This window comes from Biomphalaria glabrata, chromosome 7 (genome assembly GCF_947242115.1).
Source record: "Biomphalaria glabrata chromosome 7, xgBioGlab47.1, whole genome shotgun sequence".
NCBI classification, from domain to species: domain Eukaryota; kingdom Metazoa; phylum Mollusca; class Gastropoda; family Planorbidae; genus Biomphalaria; species Biomphalaria glabrata.
Window position 1 is genome coordinate 38749428 of NC_074717.1, and position 15488 is coordinate 38764915.

Consider the following 15488-nt stretch of genomic DNA (forward strand, 5'->3'; position numbering starts at 1 on the left):
ACATTTCTGTAGTTCCTTGTATCAGTGGCGTGAGTTTGCTTGTGCGTGCGTGTTGTGTGTGATATAAGGCAGTCGTCTTTTGCCAGAGAGACAGTCGTGTCCATGGGCGTAGTAAGGATTTTTTTTCGGGGGGGGGGATTTATATATATATAGTTTCTTCCTGGGGTTAGTGGGAACATTGTAGACTCCCCGCCCTGCCAGTAAGGGGATCTGGGGGAGCGCTACGAGCTACTGTGCAAAGTTTCAACTTGATCCGAGAACGGGGTGTGGGAGAAATAACGTGTGCAAACTTTAGACCAGACAGACAGCGAGACAGACAAACAAAGTCAGTGGATATAAGCTTTATAAAGAGCAATGAGAACATGCAGTTATCTGTTGTTTGAAAATGTACATTGCAAAGATGCTGAGTGTAACGGAACACGTATGGTATTGTTACCCACCTGTATGTTACGCCTTTTCTTAAATAATTTTTTTTTTGTCAAAAAAAACAAAGGCGTATAATCTTTGAAATTATTGAGGACGTGTTTTTAAATTTTGAAATATTTTTTTTCCTAAACCCATTCACTGTGTACGCCTCTGCAAATGATATGAGTAGTAGGTCATATATATATATATATATATATAACAACGCCACTGATGTTGTTGTTGTTGATGATTGTGGTTTTCATAGTGGTAGTGAAAATGAACCACTGATGGTTCCAGCGCCATGAGAGCGGTACGCGCGTTCAATGCATCCCTCGCCTTGAAAGCAACTCGCTGAAGCCAGCACAACAGAACAAGGGGGGATGGGGAGGCGAAAATAGAATTTTTTCGTCTCTTACCGAGAGTTAGGTCGGGTGCTAGCGATCGAGGGCGCTGAGCATACCAGCATTCTCACCCTACTTCCTCTACATAGTTTTTGGTCGCGCAGGAGTACGCCGGGACGTAGGTAGCGCTAAGTTGTGAGTAAGGAGACCATCGTGTGGAGTACGCCTAGACGTTTTTTTTAACCCTCGCTCTTGCTTCATAATTCAAATTTTGGAAATCTTTGCGTCGTAGCCCAGGAGCTGAGTGTTACTGGGTTTTTTTTTCTTCTAAATATATAGGTAAATATGATATTTATATCTGCATAAAAAAATATTTTTTATTATTATTATTTGGCTTGTAATGTTATTCTTGTTGTGGAATTAGTAGCTGGTTTAGTTTTTTATATTCTGAAGGAGATTCCCGCAGCGTAGTAGTGAAGAAAATCTATATATAAGAACATGTGTTTTAAAAGTTACGTGTTATAGAAGGTGCAGATATTGATGTTACACCTGTTTAGGACGAGGCTGATAGCGTATGTTTCAACAGATAGCCGTGCACTAAATCCGGGGTTCTATAACCTGCGAAACGCTATTTATAGCCCAATCGAGGTTATCGTGATATTGAAGAATATGTGAAATGGTTGCAGCTTGTTTGTGTGTGTGTGTGTGTGTGTGTGTATTTTTTTAGAGTTGAAGGCGGTTGATGGGAAAGAGGGGGGAGCGCCTCCGACACCTGATTCTACATTCTGGAAGTGTTGGATGAGCATGTTCGCTTCGACTCTGTGATTGGATAGAAAGTTGTAGACTCGTGAAGACTTGGCTAACATTTGTATTTTCCATATTTTGTTTTTCTGTTTCTTGTGACAATGATTGTGCGTCGTTGCATCCAGTGTTGCTTGGACTTTCGCAAGGTCTGGTTTAGATTCTGTGACTGCTACGTTAAATGTAGATGTCTCCCGTGATTGTCGAGATTCAGTGATTGTGTATTTCTGTGTTTACAATGCACTACTTTTTACAAGACTTTGTAGTACAATGTGCAACTGAGCCATTGTTGATATTGTTGATATTACTGTTGATGTTACTGTTGATGTCATTGTTGATGTCACTGTTGATATTTGTTTTGTCTGTTTGTTTTGCATGCAGCCATTGCTATTGACTTTGACGTTATCTTAGACTTATTTAAAGCGACCTGCTCAAGAGTTATTTGCACTGCGCACGCTTTATTCCTTGTAGTAAGTAGGGGAGGTAATCTTTTTAATTTCTTTTTAAAATTCATTTGTGGGTTTGGGACAGAAGCCTGCCTAGTTAATATGCCAAGTCAATTATGCCTGGATAAGTAATTAAAGTAGGTACTGCATTGGCAAGTGCGCAAGCTTTTTGTATATATTCATTTAAAAGCCTTTGATGCTAGGAACGAATAATGGCTTCTTATGGTTACATACTAGTTGGTCTATGATGTAGTACGTCTATCGTTGGTGGATGTAGATCATATACAAACTATTCTCAGGAACGGTGATGGTGTTTTATTTTATTTCTTTTTTAAGGAAACTTCAAAATTTGCGCTATTCAATTTTAGTTCTATCTGACTTTATCATCATTGGAATCCTTGGGCCTTAGGCCTCTTTTCTTTGCCTCTTTTTGGGGCTTTATATGCCTCTTTTTTGGGCCCTCCTGCCTCTCTTGTGGGCTCTTTATTTTTTTATTTAATTTTTTTTAAGTTCTCACATTTCACAAATATTAAATCATAAAGAATTAAAGAGAAAATTTGAAATATGATTAACCTATACTTAATTACTTTACAAAAATATAATAATAAAAATAGTATTTAATAGCAAAGACATACTACATGACTATCGAAACCCTCAGAGACAGAAAATGATACAAGGATAACCAAAAGTAATAGCAAGTACCCACTTTAGCACATGTAAGCCGCACTCACATACCTGACGGACACTGAAACCATCTAATGGGATGTATTATTTTTGACTATATTTTTTTATACTTTGCACCCTAATGACGAGTTTAGATTTAGTAACATATATATAATAAAATTATGTAAATAAAATTGGTTTTTTATATTTGCATGTTTTCCATGTGTTTTCTAGTGAGTTATTCAGTCGACAACATAGTTCTTATCACATGCTTGATGTGTTGTGTTGTCGCCACTGAGCTCCGTTGTTTGTGACCACAACACATAGACAGACTCAACCATTGGTAGCTGGTAGACAAGAGATCGTAGCTCACCAAACACGTACCGGAAGACGTGGTTTTCTTGGATAGCAAAGTACTGAACAACTTTAGGTGCCCATTCTAACTCGTGAATCTTGTGAGGGTTTTATTTGTATTTGGATATCAACTATTCTGAGTTGGATTATCATCTGGATTACTGATAATGTGTGCTTAATGGATTCTTGACAAATGTGGATCGTATCATTTCATGGAAAACACATTTAGGCAAGTATTTTGTTATTGTTTTTATATCAAACTCCTTCTCTCTCTCTCTCTTTCTCTCCTTCATGTATTCATTCTCTCTCTCTCTCTCTTGTTTTTTTAAATTCTTTTTCTCTGACTTTTTCATGTTCTGCTCTTATACCATATTTAGACTGTTATGTCATGAAAGTCTTTTCTATTTACACAACGATTGGCTGCTACACAGGAAGTAGTCATTGTAGCCAGGACAGGATCACTATTTTTTAAAGTGATTGTTTACAAATTGTGTTTGTTCGTTCGGTTGTTTGATTTGACCTTAGTTTTTGTTTTCTTACCGAACTGCATTTGGTATTCGAACCTGAGACATTTGGGTTGCCCACCAAGTACATTTTTTAAAAAAATTGTCTTCTGTGACCTTGACATTAGTGAACAGCATTTGATGTTATTGTTTTGAAGGTAAAGGTGAAAGTTCAGCCTGAGCTATGCCTTCTAAGCTCACATTATGTCTATAATAAACATAAATCTCTCTCTCTCTCTCTCTCGTATGAATGAATAAGTCAAATGAACTTAAAGTTAACTTCTCAATGACATTGTTGATTTTTTATTTCTACAAAACGTTTCTCTATTTCTAAAAGTGTAATTTTTTAAATTATAATTTCTCTCCATAATTTGTCCTTTAAATTCAGACATATTGTTCAGATTTGTTTACCTTTTAAAATACTGCGCCATTCTGACAAGTGTGTGTGTGTGTGGAGGGGCCTCTGGACATCTTTCCCAAAGACCAGCTTCGCAATACTTTAACAGCACAGTGTAACACGTAATATTAGCGTTTTCCTCCAAAAAGACTCTGAGAACCAGTCGGACAGGTCAGAGATTGATTGCTGAGTACAGCGCTGGCATGAAAGCAATAGCGAGGTCCATTGATTTCTGAAAAGCTTTGATGATTTGATTGATCCGCTCGCTGATTGCTGGACCACATAGCGTTCGATAGGAGATATGCATGACTGCACTTGTAAAAGTAATTCTTCTTCCCTCAGTGTTTAGTTTATGTGAAGCAGTAAAAGACATTGTTTTAGACTGAATAGCACAGAGATTTATCTGTCATGTTGCTCTTTAGAAATAACAATAGGATCTTTGGTTTCATTGTAATGATCACTAGCGGATATTGTGTATGTTTTTTTTTTCAAATACTTGGAGTAGTTCATGAATAGTTCATGTGGCCCAATGATTATTTTTCTAAGACCTGAGGAAGTAGCACTTAAGCTGGTCAATTGATATGGCGTTTTGCGTGACCAGTACATTCAACTGTTTTTTAGCTATTTTAACTGTCTGTCCAGTTCAAATGACTGCTGTTTTATCTGCACTTTATGGTTTCAATGAGCTGTGTTTGATGTGCTTTGTTCTATGTGCTGTGTTCTATGTGCTGTGTTCTATATACTGTGTTCTATGTGCTTTGTTCGATGTGCTTTATTCTATGTGCTTTGTTCTATGTGCTGTGTTCTATATGCTTTGTTCTATGTGCTGTGTTCTATGTGCTGTGTTCTATGTGCTGTGTTCTATGTGCTATGTTCTATGTGCTGTGTTCGATGTGCTGTGTTCTATGTGCTGTGTTCTATGTGCCGTGTTCTATGTGCTGTGTTCGATGTGCTGTGTTCTATGTGCCGTGTTCTATGTGATGTGTTCTATGTGCTGTGTTCTATGTGCTTTGTTCTATGTGCTGTGTTCTATATGCTTTGTTCTATGTGCTGTGTTCTATGTGCCGTGTTCTATGTGCTGTGTTCTATGTGCTGTGTTCTATGTGCTGTGTTCGATGTGCCTTGTTCTATGTGCAGTGTTCTATGTGCAGTGTTCTGTGTGCAGTGTTCTGTGTGCTTTATTCTATGTGCTTTATTCTATGTGATGTGTTCTATGTGCTTTATTCTATGTGCTGTGTTTTATATGCTACGTTCTATGTGCTGTGTTCTATATGCTACGTTCTATGTAATGTTTGTTCTATACTCAGTGTTCAATGTTCTGTATATGATGATTATTGTGTTCTATATGACGTGTACATGGAGCTGCAAAATTAAACCAAGATTAAAATTCACGATAAAAACCCAAACTTCAAAAGCAGGTTTAAACCTACTCTAAATAGCCCAATGTTTCAGTTACATACTAAAACAAAAAAACAGTTGGATTGACAGGGAATGGAACCTAGTCCTTTCTGTTTTGCATCCCAGTGTTTATCTAAGACATTTACCACAATTCATGACAAAACATCTGTCGTACTCTCATGAATAGAAGTTAGTTTTCACACATCCGACATTCCAAGACATAAGTCAAGAAAGCAGTGTGGAAGCCATGTCTTTCATCAAGATAAAGGCTTCACTCAGATCAAGGCGGTATAATTGAGTCCAAACTGTCCTGAGAAACTCCCAAAAGTCCTATTGGAGCTAATACTGTCACACCAGTAGCTCATTCACAACTCCGGTGGGAAACTGGGGGGAGGTGTCTTGGCTGGGTATTGGGGGGGGGGGGGGGAGCTGGCATCAAGTAGCACCCCTTGTTAATTCATCCAGGGGCCAGACTACTGTAAACATATTTTACAGAGCGTAGATTTTTTTTATATTTTGTTGGTTTTTTTTTTTTTTAACCCGGCGTCACACAATGTCTAGGGAGATTCTATCAGCTGTCCGGTCTAGTGTGAGCCGATATCTATGCAGATCACGCCATTGAGTTGCGTCCCTTTCATTGCGCGATCATCAATCTGACATGTTGATTGATTAAAGTGATCTTTCGTTTCTATATTGTGGTTGGTTTTCTTTCCCCATTGTGGACATCCGGTTATAATGTCTGATCCCTCCATTGCTAGATGGCCACGTTTACTTAACCATGCATTACAAATAGATTTTAGTATGTGTGGTGGCAAAGTGGTAAAGTGCATGGAACTCAAACCGAAGGGTCGTGAGTTCCAAATCCAGTGACAGTTTTTGAACTTCGGGATTTTCAGGACGCCTCAGAGCCAATCCAATCACAAAAAGTATTCGAATATATATACATATTGGGGGTAGTCGGTTGGTGGTTGGGCTGGCCACGTGATACCCTAGTCGGCCATAGAAACAGATAATTTACATTTTTTTCCACCAGAAAGTTAGATAATAAAAGCCATAAACAGAGACATTGAAACAATAATACGATCAGCTGGGATATGCTATATCATAAACTAAAGGATAAGCTATATGATAAACTAAAGGATAAGCTATAAGATAAACTAAAATATAAGCTAAAAGATAAACTATAGGATAAGCTTTATGATAACTATAGGATAAGCTACAAGATAAACTATAGAATAAACTCTGTGATAACCTGTGGTATATGCTACCAATACCTCAGATTCTACCTAATTAAGCACAAATCGCAAAGTACACTTTTTTTTTACGATTCCCATCTCTTGTGATCCCTTTTTTTCCCTCCATCATTCCCAGGACCCCACCCCCTGGGGGTCTTGGTTTTAAAGTGATGTATGCATCCCTTGTGGAAGCTTGACGGCAAGAAGGTTTGGTCCGGCTTGTTTGTTGAGTCTCGCCTGATGCCAGCCACAAGCTAGCGGACACTTATTGAATTTTCTCGTTCTTTGCTAAACACGAGAATATCACGATTGGACTCACTCCCCTCCCCCCCCTCCCCATTCTGGTATGTCTTCTGATCCATCTTTCCTACTCACCCATCACTCCTATCGTCGTATATGTTTTTTTTTGTTGTTGTTGTGTAGATCTTCTCTCAATCATATTATTTATAATACGTCTTTTTTTTATGTGCATTGCATTGGGAGGATTCTCGATTAGATGGCTTCTCTTCTAATGATAGAAATGTGTGTCTGTTTGTGTTTACTGGGAGTTTAAGGGCTTTGATTAAACTTTTCTCTCACCTTTTTGTCTTCCTCTCTCTCCCTCTCTCTCCCTCTCTCTCACTCTCTCTCTATTTCTCTCTCTACCTCTCTCTCTCTCTACCTCTCTCTCTCTACCTCTCTCTATTTCTCTCTCTACCTCTCTCTCTCTACCTCTCTCTCTCTACCTCTCTCTCTCTCTCTACCTCTCTCTCTCTACCTCTCTCTCTCTACCTCTCTCTCTATCTACCTCTCTCTCTCTCTCAATATCTATCTCTTCCTCCCCTCTCTCTCCCTCTCTCTGCCTCGCTCTCTACCTCGCTATCTACCTCTCTCTCTACCTCTCAATATCTATCTCTTCCTCACTCTCTCTCCCTCTCTCTGCCTCGCTCTCTCTCCCTTTCTCTTACTCTTTCTCTTTAATACTCTCTCTCTCTGTCTTCCTCTATATTTCTCCATATCTTCCTTTCTCTCTCTCTCTCTCTACCTTTTCATTCGTCTGTCTACGTCTATCTTTCAATCTGTCTTTGCCTGATAACCTCACTATTTTTTCGTTCTTTATTTCTTGCTAAGGTTATCAGTGAGTCCGTCCTTCTGTCTGTTTGTCTGTCTCTAAGTTCCAACTTCGATTCATCTCACCAGTATTTTTTTTTTAGACTACCAACGGCGTGCATAATCCGCGGAGACAGTTCTTTCCTGACATTGCCTACATGAAGTGGTTCACCTAACCAGTACACTCGCTTCTTGTGCGGCTCAGGGGCGAAACAGTCTAGTATTACTAAAGGGGTTCATAGACGGAAATTACTGCAAAATTCGCCTTAAGCGTCCTGCGTTGAATCTGAAACTGTTAATACAGAAAGAAGCATGAATATCTTTGTTTCTTTATATATCTTTGTTTCTACGTATCTCTTTGTTAGTTAGATCTTTGTTTCAATGTGTTTGAAATGATGTGTTTTGCCCGATATTTATGATGTCAAAGCTGAAATTTGAACAATTTAATGAAAGCAACACGTAGCACTGACATCAAGTAGCACTGGCATCAAGTAGCACTGGCATCAAGTAGCACTGGCATCGAGTAGCATTGGCATCAAGTAGCATGGACATCAAGTAGCATGGACATCAAGTAGCATGGACATCAAGTAGCATTGATATCAAGTAGCATTGACATCATGTAGCTTTGACATCATGTAGCTTTGACATCGTGTAGCATTGACATCATGTAGCTTTGACATCATGTAGCTTTGACATCATGCAGCTTTGACATCATGTAGCATTGACATCATGTAGCATTGACATCAAGTCGCACTGACTTTAGTACCACTATTATCACTTTAAAGTATTCCGTTGCTGTCATGACAAACATTAGAGACATTGAATAACATCCGCTGACATTGCTCTCTGTTATCATGACATAATAGGGTGAGTAATCTTCAAGGAATGCCTGCACTCTCTCAACGCTTTCTTAATGCCACTCTTAATGTCACGCTGATCTACTCGAAATGTCATTTGGCTGTAACGTGGCATCAGGTAGCCATGACATCAGGTATCTATGACATAAGCGAACTAAACTGTTCCAGCCTTCTCCCATTTTTTTTTTTGCTTACCATGTTTAAAATAAAACAACTAAAGAGTGCCATCTCTTTCTTCAAGCCAGCTACATCTTCAGTTTAATTACGCCTGACATTCCCCGCCAATTTACTAGCCCTGGTTGGTCTTGGCTTTGAGAGTGCAGTCAGGAAATAGATGTTTGGCTCCCAGCCATGGCTTGACTGACGTAACTTGGGGAAAAGACACACAAACACACACACACATGAGTTTGTTGAACTCTGTAATTAAAGAACCCGTGCATGATTACATTGTAAATCAAACCATGGGAAATTGAAATATCAAAAGATTATTCTCCCCTCCCCCCCCCCCCCAAAGAACTTTGTACACACATAAAACACACATACATTATATTTATCGTAAACAAGATGGATCTCGTTTTTAAAAAGCTTATATCAACTCACTCTGTCTGTCTGGGTGGATTCTTTTACTGTTTTAAAGTAAGGCCGAGTGTCCTGTGTTTTGAAGTAAGGCCGAGTGTCCTGCGTTTTGAAGTAAGACCGAGTGTCCTGTGTTTTAAAGTAAGGCCGAGTGTCCTGTGTTTTAAAGTTAGGCCGAGTGTCCTGTGTTTTAAAGTAAGGTCGAGTGTCCTATGTTTTAAAGTAAGGTCGAGTGTTCTGTATTTTAAAGTAAGGCCGAGTGTCCTGTGTTTTAAAGTAAGTCCGAGTGTCCTGTGTTTTAAAGTAAGGCCGAGTGTCCTGTGTTTTAAAGTTAGGCCGAGTGCCCTGTGTTTTAAAGTAAGGCCGAGTGTCCTGTGTTTTAAAGTAAGGCCGAGTGCCCTGTGTTTTAAAGTAAGGTCGAGTGTCCTATGTTTTAAAGTAAGGCCGAGTGTCCTGTGTTCTAAAGTAAGGCCGAGTGTCCTATGTTTTAAAGTAAGGCCGAGTGTCATATGTTTTAAAGTAAGGCCGAGTGCCCTGTGTTTTAAAGTAAGGCCGAGTGTCCTTCTTTTAAAGTTAGGCCGAGTGTCCTATGTTTTAAAGTAAGGCCGAGTGTTCTTCTTTTAAAGTTAGGCCGAGTGTCCTGTGTTTTAAAGTAAGGCCGAGTGTCCTGCGTTTTGAAATAAGGCCGAGTGTCCTGTGTTTTAAAGTAAGGCCGAATGTCCTATGTTTTACAGCTTTGTTGGTTACTGTTACGTTTCGGATGCTCCTTCAGAATTAAAGATCCTTGCCCAAATCTCCAGCTGGACTGTTAATATTTCTACCATGTACATGTATATATTTTATTTTACAAAGATACCGAGTGAAAAAATACATTTAAATTATTGATAATTAAGGTTCGGGGAAGAAGTTTTACTCTGTGCCTTCAAATCTCTGCATCTTCCTTGATGTCAGTCTGTCTGTTTGTTTCTCTGTTTGTTTGTGTCATCAGGGTACGTTTTTAAACATCTTTTAAGATTTAGATAACGAAGAGATATGAAGCTATATTCCTTTGAAATATTCAGGCTATCCGATAGTGTGAGAAGCTTTCGGACTTAGAGAAACTTCAATGTCTATAGGTTTTAGCTCGTAAGGAATTCAGAGCCAGACAGAAAGACCAGAGAGAAAGAGCGAAAGAGTTTTGAGAATAAGGAGAGAGAGAGAGAGGTGAGATCAGAATATTTAGGATTGAAAAGGGCGGGTGTGGCAGATATTTCCAAAACCTGTTCTCTCCTTCTGCAACTAATTTGACCAGACGAGTTCTACCTGATAGGTATACACGTGACAACGTTAGAGAAGGAGAGGCGGTGGTATGAACGTGAACAAGCTTGAGCTAAAGGAGTCGGGAAGGGCAAGGTGGGGGGGGGGGTAAAGGGACAAGGTGCCGGGTGGATGAGCTGACAAGTCCAGTCAGTAGAAAACATTTTGTTTGGTCCCTGGGACTTTGCCAGAAGACGCTGCTGTAAAACACCAACTGTCGACATTTTGTGTCTGAACTGTTTAGAGACACATTCAACTACCTTATTCCGGTACACCATCTTAACACACACATCCCTCCATCTCCCCCCCCCCCCCCATCCTCCATCCTTTTACCTTGAACAGATTTTCATTTCAAGTCTAATCCCACGCCCTGTACCCCCCCCCCCCCCGCCCTTTTTTTCTTCTTTTAAATTCTGGGTTTTTCCAGCCAGTTTTAATTAAGATATTTAAGTTATTTCTGTAAAGGCATGAGGCTTATGCTATTACTGACATTTCTAATCAGTACAATGCGGGGTGCTCAACCATTTTAAGCAAGGGGCCATGTATATGTTGCGGTCCAAACCCGAAGTGTTGCCAGTTTGCGAACTGGCCGGCCGTTTCTAGAAATGACCGAAGTTTGTGGCCAATATCTGAACATTTTGAGTCAAATGGGAGCAATCCTTTATGGCTTCCTTGTAAACCGTGAACAGAAGTTTGAAGATACCGAAAGTCACGAGCTCAATGTGGCCTTGGCTTTGACAGCACTGTTATAATACATAATTAGACTCTTTATAAAAAGACAATAAGTATATATATAACAAATAATTTCTCTAACAAGGTTATTTATACTATTGCTGCTACTAGATTAATAGTAAGAAAAAAAAAGATTTCGGAACTAGTCGGAACCGATATTCCTAAGTTATGCAGACTTGAGACTTCTTTATCGAAATATAGTTGTTTTGTCCATCATTGGAGTTAATATTTTTAAAAATTCTCAGTTGCTAGTAATCAAAACATTTGCAAATTTCCATTCGAAAATAGATGCAAAGAAACAAACTGATTTTATTTTGTTTATATTTGTAATTTACCATATCGGCAACGTAGTATTCGGAATATTTATTTTATATAGTAATTATTTCAAATTGATTGTAAGGTTTTCTAAATTTGCATAAAGCGCTCTGACCCGAAATGAAGTTGTTCTTGTCTCCTTTACCACGCGCTCCTTTGACACCATCAAAACAATTCAAGACTACAAGTATTGGCGCCCAAAGTAATCGAACCCATCGATTCTCTCTTTTTGTCGACTACTGACAAGACATGTACCGCCATTTTCATGTTTTTTTTTGTTCTCCTTCAACTCCCGCGTTTTCTTACCCCCCACCCCCTACTCCTCCTGTCTCTTCCTGTAACTGCTTTCCTTGGCTGCCTCTCTTAAGACCTGGCCAGGGACAACAGAGTCTAAATCGATGGTCCACCATACCCCCCCTCCCTCTTTCCCCCTGTCTCAGTAGCAACGCGGTGACGTGGAAAACTGTTGACAGTCAAACATTCCATGACCTGGTTCCTGTGTCTAATCCAGGATTCTGGGAGCCCCCACCCCCACCCCCCGCTGTCTTTGATGGTTTGCGTCAGTGACGCAAGAGCCCGAGAGAATCGATGGCACCAGAGTGACAAACATTTTTCTGCTGACTCTAAGCTGTTATTGAGTCAGGGGCGGGAAAATTGTTGTCCCGGGATAGTTCATGGCTAGCAGACGACAAGCTGAAAATTGGAAACGAGGAAATATCAGGGTACGAATATTAAATTATAGTTTGTGATGGTCTTTCAAATTTCTGTATTTCTTTCTCACATTTCTAGATATCTCATTTCTATTTCTTCTCAGAAATAAAACTTGCATCCACTTTCTGATTATCTCCCTCTTCTTTGAATTTTTATTTTTAGATAATTACTCTTGCAAGATAAAAAAAAAGGGTTTCAGTGTGTTGTATGTTTCCTTAATTGTTGTAGCTTTAGATATGTAAGTATGTGTATATGTATGTAAGTATCTGTATATCTTTATGTTTAGGTATGTGTGTATGAATGGGTGTATGTATTTTATTAGTTTTATTTCAGTTAATTCCCTCTGTTAGAAATTACATTTTCGTATATTTTTGTAAGAATGAAGGGTAGATAAAAAGTCAAGGGCGGCCCATTAAGTAGTTTTATACAAAAACGAGAAATCTAGTACTTTCATATAGTCCAGTTTAAAGACAATTTTTCTGTGCTCTATATGAAATAGTTAAAGAACAATTCAAAACTGACTAACCTTTTCTAGATTTATTCTTATTCTTGTATCACTGCATTTAAATCATACTCTGAATTTATGTAGTGCTATAGCATGCTAGATCTCTTGTGGACCTGCGGAGTGAGGGGTTGATTGGGGGAAGGTTTCCATGCTTCCTTTAGGCGCTCAGCAAACACAACTTCAGCTTGAGTTGGGATTCGAACCCCGAACCCTCTAAAAAGGTATTTTCCAAATCTAAACCCTAACCCTTTAAAGCAGCGCTCATGCCATATTCCAAGTGGAATTATTGTGGCTGGCCTTGAACTAGGTCTCTTGATGGGCAGTATGTACGCAAGCTGACTCCATGGTAGCCGTAACGTGAGCTCCTCTGTGCCCAGTGCTGACAGGTTTCCATGTAGAGCGACTTGCCTCAAAATGCTCTGACCCCCATTTTGTTTCCCCTGGTCACTCTGACCTTTTCGGTCTATTTCTGCTGCACCATTAATGCCTGATGTGCGGAAGTATTTGGGAAAAAGGAGAAAAAAAAATGGAGGGTGGAGTAATTTTTTTTTAAGTGAAAATTGTCTAAAAGATGCTGAGTTCTCTAAATTACATTTCAAAATGTTTTTTTGTTTCATTAACGCAGACGCGTGAGACTGCCGTGTGACAAACTTAGCTTCTCCATTTTTTAAATTACTAAATACTCTCAATTACGCACACATTTTTTTTAAAAAAAACGTCATCAAAAGTTGTTTTCTTTTTCTAAGAGTGACACGAAAAAACATTTCTACACAAATCCGGTCACATGATCATCACTAATTTAACTTCGTCTTAGGATGTGCAAGTGTGTTTAGGTGTGTCAATGTGTTTTGTGTGTTTGGGGGAGGGGGGATTGGGGAAAGTGATGATTTTATTCCTAACATGATTTTGTTTTATTGTTTTGTTTTTTGTTTTGTTTTTGTTTTTTCCAGCCATGTTCCAGAGATGACATTATCGCCACGTTGCCCAGGTTGGAGCTTGTCTGTCTTTGCTCGATGCTTATCGATCTTTCGAGTGTCTGTCAATTCTATTATTTGTTTGTTTCTCGCGTGTATTGTTCTGTCTGCTATTTGTCTGCCTTTTCATCCCCGAGTGATCTGGCTTTCAAATCTTTGCATATCGGGCTACAGGCTTATGTTTGATTTTGTGTGTGTTTGTGTGTGTGCAAAAAAATTAATCTTGATCGTATAGCAGGCTCCAGATCTTTGAATGAAATGGAGATATGAGATCTCAGAAAGAAAAAAAATATGTACACAATATAAGAGAACTTTATATAGCTTAAATGTTTGACCATATTTGGAACGCATTTCTCTTCTAGTCAAGTCGTAGATGCTTTGTTGTGACCTGTTTCTATTTAGTGTCTCATGGGCTTTAGTTGTTTTTTATATGGGCTTTAGTTGTTTTTTATATGGGCTTTAGTTGTTTTTTATATGGGCTTTAGTTGTTTTTTATATGGGCTTTAGTTGTTTTTTATATGGGCTTTAGTTGTTTTTTATATGGGCTTTAGTTGTTTTTTATATGGGCTTTAGTTGTTTTTTATATGGGCTTTAGTTTTTTTATATGGGCTTTAGTTTGTTTTATATGGGCTTTAGTTTTTTTTATATGGGCTTTAGTTTTTTTTATATGGGCTTTAGTTTTTTTTATATGGGCTTTAGTTTTTTTTATATGGGCTTTAGTTTGTTTTTTTATATGGACTTTAGTTTTTTTTATATGGGCTTTAGTTTGTTTTATATGGGCTTTAGTTTGTTTTTTTATAATCCTCCTAGGTCTTCATTCGTGAATTCAATGGATTCGATGAGACTATTTAGAATATATTATTTTTTCTTAGCTATTTTGTTTCTGTCTCATCTTTTCCTAATGTATAATAGCATTGAAGACTTACCACATTTCAAACATGTTTTTAAATGTTTATAATATTCTTTCTTTGGTCGTTCATTACACGATATATAGATTTGCAAAGGCTCCAAGTTTGATTTTGTACAATATGTTTCAGTCTTACGAATGTTGTTTTTATATCTATTTCATTCTGACCAATAACTCTTAATCTGTGTGTAACCAAAGATCTAGAACGTATCTCAGCGTAACAAAAGGTCTATAGCATATCTCAGCGTAACAAAAGGTCTATAGCATATTTCAGCGTAACAAAAGGTCTATGGCATGTTTCAGCGTAACAAAAGGTCTATAGCATATCTCAGCGTAACAAAAGGTCTATAGCATATCTCAGCGTAACAAAAGGTCTATTGCATATTTCAGCTTAACAAAAGATCTATTGCATATTTCAGCGTAACGAAAGATCTATAGCATATTTCAGAGCCCTAATCATATAATGTGTTCATAATTTTGCCTTCATTTAAAAAAAAAAGAACATCTTTCACTCACCTTCCCACATAAATCAACATTCAATTTCATTAGTTGATATAAAACAAGGTGGGCCCCGAGGGGGCCTGTCAATGCTTATCCTTGTCTATAGCTATACATACTGGACGGTTCCGTAAGATGATACTGATACAGCGCCAGATCTCTGGCGATAGCTCGGTAGGGAAACGGCCGCGGAAGATAGGACCAGGCGTTCATAAATATGACAGGCTTCATTTACCCCCGGACTAGTGTATCCTCCACGGAATACAAATTAAAGAACATTCTGGGATGTCCAACCTCATTTCTGTGTTGGTCAGTGAGAAATCAGCGCCATCTGGTGTTTTGAATATCACTTTTATCAAGACCCAGAATTCATCTATAGACAATTTGACTTATTCTGTTAACCTTGATTTACATCCGTGTGTCCTGGGAATGAACTATATACATGAACCACAAGTTAATAAAGATGCGGAAATTATTAAAGAGTT

At 38.5% G+C, this 15488-nt stretch overlaps 1 protein-coding gene across 3 annotated transcripts in view; it reads left to right on the plus strand.

Annotated features, from left to right (window-relative positions):
• The first annotated feature begins 810 nt into the window (after positions 1-810).
• Positions 811-15488, plus strand: part of LOC106068856 (uncharacterized) — a 108353-nt gene continuing 93675 nt past the window's right edge. For 2 of the 3 annotated variants that reach the window (XR_008778872.1, XM_056035252.1), the window contains exons 1-2: positions 811-1085; positions 2891-3239. The gene's annotated coding sequence lies outside the window, so the exon portion shown is untranslated. Of the gene's footprint in view, positions 1086-1492; positions 1697-2890; positions 3240-15488 lie in introns of those variants that run through there. The other variant, XM_056035253.1, reaches the window with a different exon arrangement.